Below are 13,994 nucleotides of genomic sequence, written 5' to 3' on the forward strand. Positions count from 1 at the left end.
AGAAACACAATTTGGTTTACGATGTAAAGACTTCACTTGGGGATTCGTGAAGGTAGGTACGAATATTTTTACCTTGATAGTTTGTGTTTCATGATCTTGTTCTTTTTGTTTGTCGAGGTTTTCATCAATCTTCTTCAGGAACGAGATTGATAAAAATCACAAAGTTATCTTCATCTTAGACTTTGTGATTCCTCGAGATAGATATCTAAATATCTTTTTTATTGATCGGTTTAAGATTGTTATTGAGATGTGTTTAATAATCCAGGCTTCTCAGCTAACTGAGTGTAAATGTTCCGGATTTATAAAGTTTGCTAGCTTTGTCTATTGCAAACAGATTTTTAAACCTTGACCTATTCGATCTAAAGGGAAATGAAATATGCTTATCTATTAAAGACAAATTGGTATCGAAAGTATTCACTAAGGTTGAAGCAACTCTTAAGCTGTAAAGGACGTCGACTAAGGAATAAATTGCATAGAGCCTTGTGAAGTTCAAGAGACGTAAGGAGCACAACTGCAGCTGAATTGCTTGGAGGGTTAATTTGGTCTCAAATACATTCTAGTCTAAAGTTTGATAGTTATCTGTAGCGGCATAATACAGTTTGGTGTTCAAATCTGGACGAGGTTCCGGGGTTTTTCTACTGGTGCATTTTTTCTCGTTAATAAAAACTTTTGGTGTCTTGTGTTTTTCCTTTTACGCATTATATTATTTTATGTTTCGAACAAGAATAACACAAGTAATACATAATCAATCTTAGTAGATAGTTCCATATTAATAGTGATAAATTATGAGACTCATTTTTGTAGAATTTGTATCTTGAAAAATAGATAACAAGTTTCATGATTGGCATAATTCATATCCTCTTTATTTTTATACGACTATTAAATTAATCTTGGATATTGATTTATGAGATTGTCCAAGTACTCTTTTATACAATCAGGTTTACAGACTTTCTTGTCTCAAACATCATGATTGTGGAAGAGAAAGAGATATAAACTCTATATATATGTTGCTCAAGATTATTAATTAGATCTAATTGTCATTTAATCATATGAAAAGTGTGCCTTGAAATTATACACATAAGAATATACATTATGATTCGGGGTACTGCGTGTAAAACGATGGTTCTTGACAAATATGCCTTATGACTAACAAGCATAAATCGTGTTCATTAACACTCAAGGTTTAACCGTGTTTCACAAACACAAAGTGATTTAGAGAACAAAGTTGTTTATAAGTGTTTTTGAGAGTTGTATCAATGCGAAACATATTTGTGAAAATAGTTTATGAGCGTCTGCTTAGTTCGATACTGGGTAGGTATGTGTAGGGGAACGCATACCTATAGACCAGTCTGTGAACTCAGGTTGTTGGTGATGTGTTTTTCAATGATGTTGTAGTAATAAGTTCGTTGAGACTTGTGAAAGCAAAAGATTTTAGACTTATAAAACTTAAAAATAGAAAACTTATTGTAAAATTGATTTCAAGATATTAAAAGTAACCAAGACACTAGATTCCACTATTACATATGAATGAACGACACCAAATATGTTTCAAAACTCTAACTATCCTTTAAGTCCTTTATTTCTTAATTCACACATAATCAAACATATTCCCAAAAATTAATTGTATTCCCTAAGAATAGACTATCAATCAATTAAACAAAGTATAATCTATCAAATTGAATCACAAGTAATTAAGAAAATTATGTGAACATTTAGAACTCCGCAAAAGCGGTGATTGAATGAATTATAAATTGTAAATTAGAGAAAATAAAATTGTTACCAATCATTCATGCATAGATAGCTTCATCCATTGCCTTGGTTGCGTGAGAATTAGCTCATCATCATGGAAACACGCTCAAAATTCATTTTTATTGCTCAAAGGGTGTTTACAAAGATGAAATGGGAGAAACAATGATAAAACAATGATTTTCTTTTCTCTCCAAAAACCCTCTCAAATGTGCTCTCTATTTATACACACAAATACCCATCACTCAAATATATTCTTCCATAACTCCAAAATCTTCTTCTTTTTAATTAAAAATATCTTCAGAATTTTTCCTTCTCTTTATTCTATATATTTCTTTACTAAATCCATATCTTCTTTAATTCGCAGAATAAAATCCAAGATAAAATCTTCTAAGGATATCTTTCTTGTTTAATACAAGATAACTTCCTTTTCCTTCAAAACTTCATGTTTGTAAGGCAAGAAGATACTCTTATCTTAAAGATAATAAATCCTTTATCGTTGAAACCAAATTTCCCACCAATTTTTTCTTTTCAAATCAAGGAAGAAGATGTAGCCCCCTTAACCAGTAATGGGGTGCGATTAGCAGTTGGTTCCCTGGGGTGCCCCTTATCAGTTAGGTGCCCCCTGTCCAAAACTGAGAGTCTGAATAACATGTGTCCTCCGGGGGTCCACATAGCACTTTTTGAGCAACTTTTTCCGCACAAGTGTATTTCTCCAAAAACACCTACACAAACATAAAAAAACCATAATAAGTACAAAATCAAGCACTAGCAATAGAGACACTGAGGAAAATTCAGACACAAAAATGTGTCTATCAGTTGGGATACGCGTACCTGGTATGTGTACCCTTAGCCATTCACGAAGTCAGATCCTTGGGATACGCGTAATGGGCATGTATACCTCCTTCCTATTCACGAACTCGGAACCTTAGGGTATGTGTACTAGGTATGTGTATCCTTACCCATTCTGGAACTTCGATCACTAGGGTACCCGTACTAGGTATACGTACCTACCCTGTGTCTAGAATTTCAATAAGTTATAAAAATCATCTTTAAACAATTTGAAAATATTCTTGCTATAGATAATAAATATTACTGCTTGGGCAATTTTCAAATGATCAACTTGAAACCAAAATAGCCTATGAACAATAAAATGTTCTTAACCAAGATTGTTAAGGATCTATGAATATTCATTGCTTGAATCATATTTCGAGAGATTTATCAAGACAAGCTTGACTCGAGATTTATTATTTGCAATACTAAATCTACTAAAATCAACGACATAGTATCATAAGATAGAATGGTAAATGCCATGAGTAAATAGGATGGTTCAGTCTTCACACACCTCCCCGACGATGAAGTTTTTCAAATGTCTTCGTTTGATCTTCGATCTTTAATCTTCGAGGGTCATTCAGTGATGTCTGATACTCAACTACCATACCCAATTCTAGTCCGAGACTTGACTTTAGTAGATAAGAAATCAAGATATAGTTTTGTGCAACTAACATGGACAACATGCTTGATATCACAAAAATTGTGATCTCTGCCAAGCAATACTTTGACAATGTATTTATTTTTTAGACATGTTTTTAGTTTGGTACAAAATTTTTTTTTTAGCCCAAGGATCGACGAATGTTACCCACTCAAGATGACGTCATTATTCATTAAACAGTGTCATAAATACTTTTTTCTCTCTTTTTATAAAAATAAAGAAAAAAAGCTTAAAAACTATATGTCTTTTGAACTACAAGTCAAAAAATAACAAATTTGATATATTCAGAAAGCTCTCGACGTGATCTATCCAACGAGTACCACTTTTACTATGTTTCCAATTATTAATTTACACGTTATCCTTGATTAAAAATCAACTACAAAATAAACTATTATACGAGTTCACTCTACCAACTGAACTGTTAGAATGAACTAGTATAATAGTTTATTTTTTAGAAATGAACTACCATACTGGTTAATTCTATAAAATTAACTGCTAAAATGAATTATTACATGGGTTCATTTTACAAAATGAACCGCTATAATGAACTAGCATACAAGTGCATCGTACAAATGAACTAGCATACAAGTTCATATACAAAATGAACTACATGAAATGAACTACCATACAAGTTCATTATACAAATGACTGCCTGACTTAACTACCATACGGGTTCATTCTACAAAATGAACTGCTAAAAATAAACTACGATACGATTTCATTTTACAAAATGAATTGTTAGAAATGAACCAGTGAACTACCATATGAGTTGACTTTGCAAAATGAACTACCATACAAGTTCATTCTAAAAATGAACTGTTAGAATGAACAACCATATAATTGGTGTTCATTCTTGGATATGAACTACCATTACTAAAGCTCCAAAACATAGTATAATTGGTACTCGTTGCATAGATCTCGTCATTTGCTTTCCAAATATACAAAAAATAATAATAATTTGAGAAATAATATTTATATGTTTTTTTTTTAATTTAAGAAGAGAGAAGATAAGAGGGGGAAGAATAAAAAGAGAAAATAAAGAAGGAGATAGCGACTTGAAGAAGTGAGATAAAAGAGTCTTGTTGTGTCGAGATCACCCTCATGACATCCAGGATAGAATATCTAAGGGCTAAAAGGTGCACCTTTATAGAAGCTGTCACGAGGGTGACCTCGTCACAACATGACTTTGAGATAAAACAAGAGAAACAAAGGTAATTTTGTGTGATAAAATAAAAGAACCAAATAGAAATTCATTAAATGTACGTGGACAAAACTGACTTGGAACCATTCAAAATAGGACCAAACCATAATTTCTCATGATACTAAACTAAAGCACAAAAATAGCAGTAATTTGGACATATTGGTTAGGGGTTTCATCTTTTATCACCAAATATGCCCATCAATTGACTGTAGTTGATATTTAATTCTTCTCGTACCGATTAGGGTTGCACAATAACCAGATAGGAACCGAGAAACCGTATTGAAACCAAAATCAATGAATCAAGTAACGATTTGAAAATTTAGAATTGTTAGATCAACAGTACAAGTACCGTTTTTAATATAATTCCCGACTGAAATGTACCGAAAAATTGACTAATCTAAGCCATGAATTTAATCTAATCCTAGTCGTTTAAAGTAAGGGTTTTAGTTTTGCTTTCTCACAGTCTCACTCAGTCGACTAACACTTCACTTCTTATTTTCTTCTTGTCTGCATCTTCTTTTTCATCATAGCCACCACCACCACTCACTATCACAATTACCAACACTATCCACGCGAGTCATTCCACCGTAATCACTCCACCATATTGTTGGATGCCAAAAAATGCAAGACTGATATTATTTTTTTTTCGATCTTGATAACTCGGGTTAAAATGGGTTCCATAATCAAAGTCGAGTTCTAATCGTCTTTTTTGTTTTTGTTTTTCCTCTCTCCCATTAGTTCGATGTGTGGACAAATAAATGATGATTTAACTCGATAGAATCTGTTAATGAAGAGTTTTAATTAAGGTTTTCAATCCATTAAAGGAACTGGTTGAAGGATATTGCTGCAGAAAAATTGAATATCAATTAAAATATTTTGATGATATCTAGGTCTGATGAAGGTCGATGTGGAGTTATGTATAGTTTTTGATCAGAGTGAGTTTTATGATTCTTCAATTCTCAAATGGATTAAGAAGAACTAAGAAGGCTATACTTTTTTACACAAATCCATACCATCATCCACCTTTAAAAAGTTATTATTCCGATCAACTCCTCTTGTTGTGGTATAAATGCTCCTCCAATTTAAGGGATTGTTGGGTTGTTTCAGGATTGATACACTAGAATCAATGGTTACAGTTATAATCTGAGATGAGTTAAAAAGTATAAACATTGGTTTGCTTAAGAACTGATTAAATAAAATGAAATAATAATTAACTGATAAGAGAAAGGTTTGGTGGTGGTGGCGGCGGCGGCAGCGCAAGCTGGCTTAGATACATAATATTTGTCCTGCATCACTTTTTGGTTCATCCAAAGTTACTTCTGTGGATAGATGAACTTGTTCGTGCTGGCCACCATAGAAAAGGTGTGAGATAAACACCGGAAAGGGAGTTTGAAAATGACGACTTAAAATTCAGACTCTTGCTATGGATCACGGGTAAACCCAGTTATCCATATCAAATTGGAAAAATCTCAGTCGTCTTTGTATCGACATCCAACACACACGATAACATGTTAGATCTTGCCAAAAGACAAACCTGTCAACGGGTCCATCCTCATTTTGTTTTTCTTAGTTGTATAATTTATAAAATTTGTGTCTCGGGAATCACCACCACCAACACTCGGTTCTTTAATTGATTTATCAGCAACAAGGTATACTAATTGTTCTTTACTTCTTATTATGTTACGTATTAGAAATAACCCCTGCTATAACGGTACTGCATGAGACTGAATAACTTATATTTCAAGATTACAATTAGTTTACACCATTATTCAACATTCAACTATATTTGAATTAACATATGTGCACATTATTGTTCAAAATCATTTAACTAGTTCCAAATAAAAAATGAATTATTTTATTTTTATGTTGACAAAAGTTCAAGTGTTGTTCTTTATTTCCAAATTGATAAAAGATGGTTGATTTGTTGAAAATAATAAGATCAACTATACATGTTTATAACTGAAAGATATAATTACTGGTCTTCATTAATTTTTCCACATTTAATTTGTCTTTTATGATCCTAATTATGAAGGAATTCAATCAATACAAATATTTATAATGAAAGGGTAATTTGATTTTTGGTACTCAGGTTTTGACCAAAACCTGGGTTTGGTCTAACATTTGTCCAGCCTTTGTGTTTGGTCTAAAGACCAAACATTGACCCGCGTTGACTTGTTATATGATGACGTGTCTAACTATTTGACTTGGTTTATTTCTTTTACACCCCTAAAATAATTTTATGTTCACAAAATGATCCCTAAAAAATAATAGCTGTTTTCTGGAGCCCCGTGTTGAAACCAGAGTATCCACAACAACATCATCCCCAGCTCAAACCTTTTTTAACCCAAAATAAGAAATTAGGTCGAGACTTTCACAAATTCAATTCATCAGTTCAGGACACGACCTAGATGACTGCACCATTCTCAACGCTGGCAAACCTAAGGTCCATGGATGAGTACCAAGGGTTCAAAGAAGATTACGAATTCAAGACAAATGAAAAGTGTGTTACGGGTTTGGTGGTTTTGTTAGGATCTGTTAATTGTCGAGAAACCATTAAGAAGCTCAAGCTTCTGCCATTGATTTTGGCCGAGAAAAAAGATGAAGTGGTATTTGAAAGTTCACAGAAGATAAGGATTAATGGGGTAGTCTTTATTCGTTTTGGCAGCAAAGCAAACTCGAGTTTGGGAAGATTTGTGAATGATTTTTTTGCGGAGAAACTAATCAAGAAAGATGATACTGCTGCTATCTGATTGAAGTAATAAATGTCTGTGATTGAATGTGTTTAGACATGGATTTGCAGGGAAGGAGTTATTGTGCAATCTCCTATATACAGATAACAAATAACCTTCACCAGTTTGATAGGCGCAGACAAGGTGTTCGTCAAAAGGCCGGATCGACCAGTTTTTCAACCAAGTCTTAAGTCCGGCTAGCCATGGGTTTGATGAGTCTTTGCAGATGGTTAGGACTTGGAATCGAAGCCAAGAAGCACGGCAGAATGGGTTAGGAAAGTGGTTTCGAGTCTAGAGAGTTTGTTGTGATGATGGGGCTAAAACTTTGCCGAGAATCCAGTCTAGAAGACCTTGTTGCTGCCGTTGATTTATAACTGCAAGCATTAAAACTCATCAATTCATCCGTGTTCTTCCTCACTCGAATTGTCTCACACACCTGCGCCTCCATTTCTCACCTCTCTGAAATTCAGTGTTTCAATTATCATAATTTCCAAGATAAAAGATGGTTTTGAATGACACTCTCGTAGCGAATACGTTTGTAACATGTGCAGGTTACATTGGAGGCACGTCTGATACAGATGGAGGAGTTGACAAAAGTTCTCAAATGATGCTACTGAGCTTGACCCAATCGACAATTATGAGTAGTTGCAAATGTTTCAGCCACCAATCCCATAATTTGAGAACCTGCAACAGGAAAGCAGGGTTCTTAGGAAAAACGGTAGCAGATTAAAAATGCAAACACTCATCCTACCATACGTTCCTTTGTTTCAACAGTAACATAAAACTTTGCTTAGGTGAAGAATTAAAGGTTCAGTAACATAAAACATGAATGAAAAGATTAACTAGCAGAACCTAAACCATGTTCAGCTAAATTACAACTTATTGGTGTCTCACTATGTCATTATGCAAAAAAAATCATAATTTTATGATTGGAACTACTAACTAGATCTAAAATGTTTTATGATCATAAGACAATGACTAAGCACGATCTCTACCCAAACAACAAACCCACAAGGAATGCATCAGTTCACCCAAACAAGCAATAGCAAATTCATGCGTCAACAACAAATACCCAAACAATAAAATTCACAGGGATTTAAATTTGGGTGTAGCTCATATAACCAACAACTCAATAAGTAATACACACAAATCGCCAATAGTATAGTATACCGGAGTCCTGTCTCTTCCAACCACCACTCAACACCACTCCAATTTGTGAAGCTCAACTCCATCACTAATAAAAACCCTAAGAATTCAATAGCCTAGGTTTTCATATAAAACCCTTAACAATTCCAACCAAAGATTACAACTTTATCTCAAAATCTTATCCAAATACAAACCAAAACCCAGAATTAAACAAATCCCACAGTGCAGAATTGAAGATTAAAAGTCGCCATTACAACTACAGATTAGGTTTTTATTAGTTGAAGCTCAAAATCAAACCCATTTATGATAAAAAAAAATTGGATTTTGACGATACCTGTGGAGAAGATTAAGGTTTTACGGCTGCGGGGTTGAAGAAGAAATGAAAACCCTAGACTGTAGAAGGCATGAGTGGTTGCAAAACTGATGAGGAGGAGGAAGAGAAAGAAGTAGAGAATCGGTTGAGTCTGGACAAATTATTTATTATTCTGGGGCAGAAGATATTAGACAAGGGGGTTGCAAAAAAAGAGTTGCCATTTTTGGGGCCCCTGGTAGTGAATACATAATTATTTCAGGGGCGTGGAAAAAATAAACCAAGTCAAATAGTTAGACACCTCATCATTTAATGAGTCAACGCGGGTCAATGTTGGTCTTTAGACCAAACACAAAGGCTGGACAAATGTTAGACCAAATCCAGGTTTTAGTCAAAACCTGAGTACCAAAAATCAAATAACCCATAATGAAAAGAGTTACAACTCTTACAACCATTTTGATATCTATGGTTGGGATGAAACTTGGATGTCAGATCATCTGTCTGTCTTTCAAAATGTTATCCGACTGTCCAAGGCTCAAAAATCTATGTTGTTTTGTAGTATAGATGTTTCAATTTTGTTTTAGTTTTGATTATAATTGTTACGCATAAAGTCAAATTTGTGGATTTTAATTAAAATAAAACCTAGGTTTATAAGAATTGGGGACTTTGTGATTGCTTTATAACACCTGCTTTCATATAGGAGAAAAAAGGATTAGCATTATGCAATTTTAATTGTCTTTTTATTCCATGACTGGTACCAATTTATTTATATATGATCTTAATCATCAAAGCGCTCCTAATGATGCCTTGTATTTAATCACATATTCATATAGAATTTTTAATACTTGTACAAGAAAAAAGTTTCCGCTGGTGTTGTGTTTCCATTCAATGATAGTTTTAAACCAAGTAGTATGTGTTATATAGTGTTTACTGACTTTGTGATAGAGGAGAAAAAGTGACCATTAAATGGTTTACCGATAATGTGTCAAATATTCATTATATGCTTAATTTTTTATTGGTTGGGTTCGGAATTATTGTTCTCATTTGAACTAGTTTTGGTTAAGAATATCTGTTCTAAACTGAATTTATTTGTAGTACTCTATAATTTTATAAAATTTAGTTATGAGAATGAAGCCATATTAATAACTTAATATGTATCTCTATTGTGGTTGTGGATTTTTGTTTTTGAATGTGAACCCTTGACAGTTCATACATTTCAGAATTGAATGAAAACAGTTTCGTGTCGTACTACTTATATAATGCATCCAATTCAAGTCAAACTACAATACACCTCCGCGAACTGAAGTTGGATCCTCTAATTAACATGTTGAGACACTTGAGGTCTTTGATCCTTGATTCTTGAAGTTCATTTCTTGTTACAAACATAAAACTTATGGAATAAAAATGTTGTTTGTTTCTTTGACCCTAAACACTTGAACATCGTTTAATGTTTTTAACTTTTGTTGAATGTGTATTGTCGTTAACTTGTTTAAGACTTTCAGCAGTTAAGAAATTAAGTACTTAAGCATAATTGAAATTAGTACATGTGTATCAAATTGCATAAAAAAATTTGTAGGAAAAAATTTGTTTAGTCGGTTGAATCGACACATAAACTGAATTGCCACGGTTACAAAACCAAAACAATCCAGAACTGAACCAAGCCAATTTTGGTTTTAAACCAAATCAAGACGAGATCAGTTTAACTTCTGTTTGAAAACTGGAAATCGGCTATAGGCCTGTCCGACCCCTGCTTTATCCAAAACCAAAGCCGAACGGTACTGTGTGCACCCATAGTATCAATAACTATAAAATAAATAATCAAATACCTCAGGTAATAGCCTATTTAGGGTTTGAGACATGAATCATTGATATCCTTAATCATAAATAACATATTGTGATTACTGATTGTATTTAAAATTTTCGTGTGCATGTAAAAGCTTTACCTAGGTTAAATAGATTACCCGTAGTACATCTATTATATTGATTAGCCCTAATCACAAACCTTAATGCTCTTGAAGAACTAAACTTAATAGCATGTTATATTTGGTTTTTCTTTTAGGAGTATATGTATGTACATCGTTATGCTATACTGAAAAAGCGGGGGTCTAACAACACCACCCAATATTTCGCTTAGCAATATGTATGGACTAACTCCGATATACTTTCTAGAGAATCAACTAGACAGTCAGACTCAATCTAGGTAAAAGTATCTCAAAGAGTTAATATCTCTCTCTTGATTTGATTTACTCAAGCTAATAGAAATCAGCTAGTCTTTAATCAAATACAAGGAATAACTTGGATGGTACCAAAGACCAATATCCAAGTGTCAATCAATGTAAATAAACAACCAAAAGGTCGGATATTCTAATTGATCGAACTTCAGCGCACAACCTGTATTATTTCAATTATAAAGATAAACAATATAATGCGGAAATATAAATAACACATACACCAGAATTTTGTTAACGAGGAAACCGCAAATGCAGAAAAACCCCGGGACCTAGTCCATATTGAATACACATTGTATTAAGCCGCTACAGACACTAGCCTACTCCAAGCTAACTTCGGACTGGACTGTAGCTGAACCCAATCAGTCTCTCACTGATCCAAGGTACAGTTATACTCCCTGAGCCTTTGATCCCTGATAGACGTATTTTCGTGTCTAATTTGTCCTCAATGTTAAGTATTGTTAGTACTTGTTTTTGTCCTTATTATAGTGTTTTGTGTGTTTTTAGGTATTTTTTGGAAATAAACATTTGTGGAAAAATCAGCTCGAAAAGTTGCCCGGGGCACCCTTTAAGGACAATTGTTATTTGGACTCTCACTATCGGTTAAGGGGCACCTCAGTGGACACCTGCTATTCGCACCCCAGTTCAGGATAGGGGACACCCTTTCTTCTTCGTTTGAAAACTGTTTTTTGGCGGGAAATGAAATTCCTAACTGGCAGAAGTTTGATCACAAAAATGAAGGGGTTACGGGTCGATTCAATGGCTGAAATTTGATAGAGAGATGTGATATAGGTTAAGGAACACATTTTGGTCAGTGGGTTCGATCGGAATTGGCTGGAAAACGCGTGATGATTCACACACCCAAAACAGAACACGTGTACTGTAACACGAGCAAAATTGAAGTTCTTGTGTGCATGGAGGAGTTCTACTAGCGTTGGAAGAGTGCTGAGACGTGGAGAAGGCTAACTAGAGCGTGCAGGATCAAATCTAACGCGTGCATGGGCTTAAAAATGGAAATTATCGTTATTATGGGCAGCAAGGAATATTCGGATTAAATAGAGAATATACGCAATAAATGAGGGGATTTTTGGTCCTGAAACACTATAAATACAAGGCAAAACAGTTTTGGAAAGGTGAGCACGGGATTGGGAGAGATTTAGAGCCGAGAGAATCACCAGAAGAGTCGACAGAGAAAAAGTTCTGCTGCTGTCAAAGGAAGAACACGAAGAACGTTGTACAGTCCAGGAAAGTCTTTGATTAGTGTCGCATATTTGCGACAATTCTCAGTTCCTTTCCCGCGACGAGCTTACAGCACTTCTGAAGTGTCGTTCTTCCCTACGTTTCATGTGTGTCGCAAAGGACAGTCTTAAAACGATTTCTTTTTATTTCATCATTTGTACTCAACTTTTGAGCATTAATAAAATGTTTTGAGTATTTTTCCAACATGATGAGAGGCTAAATTCTTGGTGATTGAGGCAATGGAGGATCTATTCACTCATGTTTGATTGGTAATATTTTTATTTATAATTTCTTTAATTATTTACTTTATTTAATTCACTTGGATAAATATAAAAAAAAGGATAAAATGGTTTTCTTAATTAGTTGTGAATCAGTTTGATGTTTTATGCTTAGAATAATTATTTGATAAATCATGCTTAAGGATTACAACTTAATATTTGGACACCTTTTAAATTAAAAAGTGATTTAATAAGAAAAAAAGCTTAATAATAATTTCTGAAATATTATCTATAACCAATTAACTTGAAGTAATAGTGAATCCTGAGCCTTAATCTTTCTAAAATCTTGACATTACTATTAATTTCCTTCATTTATTTATTTGTTTACATCTTAAAAAAAAAAAGAGTTACCTTCACAAGTTCGAAAAGAACCCAGTTTTCACCACTATCTACAACAACTTTTGAAAATACAGCAAATCAATCCCAGCAGGATACTGCGCACTTGATTCCCTTAGATGATCTCACCCACACTAAGAGTTGCTACGACCCAAAGTCGAAGACTTGACAATAAGCAAACCTGTCTCACACAGACAAGTCTATCAAAGGATCAATCTGTCTCCCACAGATAAACCCTAAAAGGTTTTGTTCCGTATTTTGATAATAGTCAAGGTGAACAGGAACCAATTGATAATCCGGTCTTATATTCCTGAAGAACAACCTAGAGTTATCAATCACCTCACAACAATCTTAATCGTATGGTACGAAACAAGATGTTGCGGAATCACTAACAATGAGACGAGGATGTTTGTGATTACTTTTTGTATCTTGCCTATCGGAGATACCAATCTCAAGCCAATCAATCTGATTGTACTCGTACGATAGAAGATGCAAGATCAGATCACACAACTACGATAAAAGTAGTATCGGTCTGGCTTCACAATTCCAATGAAGTATTTAAGTCGTTAACCTGGTTTTAAAAGAAGAAAACCAAAGGTTAAAGAAGAACCGACTCTAGTATGCAAACTAGTATCACACGTGAGGTGTGGGGATTAGTTTTGCACAGATACTAGAGTTCCCCTTATATAGTCTTTCAAATCAGGGCTTGCAATTAAGTTACCTTGGTAACAAAGCAACCAATATCCACCGTTAGATGAAAACCTGATTTAGATTCAAACTAATATTTCTCAACCGTTAGATCAAAAACTTAGCTTGTTCCACACACTTGACAATGCACGTTTCTAGGTTTGTTAACCTTACTCAAACGTATGCACTTGTTGGTTCAACAATAGTTAACCAAATGGTTAGTCATACGAGCATTCCATATCAACCACGTTCTTCTTCACCATAACTAGTTCAAACGATTTCAAATGGACTAGTTAGAGAATTTTTCAATTGTAAGGAAATCTCATGTATTACACAAGACACAATTGAAGCAAAGATGATTTGATTCACTTGAATCAGTTCATGAACTTTTATACCCACGGTTTGCAAACTGCATTCCTTAGTTTTTTTAAGTTTAAGTTCAGAAATCATCTTCAAATATATAACCTTCTCAAGTTCGCAGACTAGGTTCGCGGACTTAAGTTACCGGGCAGAGTTTACAAACTCCAGCAGAAATTCTCGGTATGAGAACTTCGCTGGTTCGCGTACTGGGTTCGCGGACTGAGTTCGCGGACTTAGTTTCA

This window comes from Papaver somniferum, chromosome 7 (assembly GCF_003573695.1).
Source record: "Papaver somniferum cultivar HN1 chromosome 7, ASM357369v1, whole genome shotgun sequence".
Classification (NCBI taxonomy): Eukaryota; Viridiplantae; Streptophyta; class Magnoliopsida; order Ranunculales; family Papaveraceae; genus Papaver; species Papaver somniferum.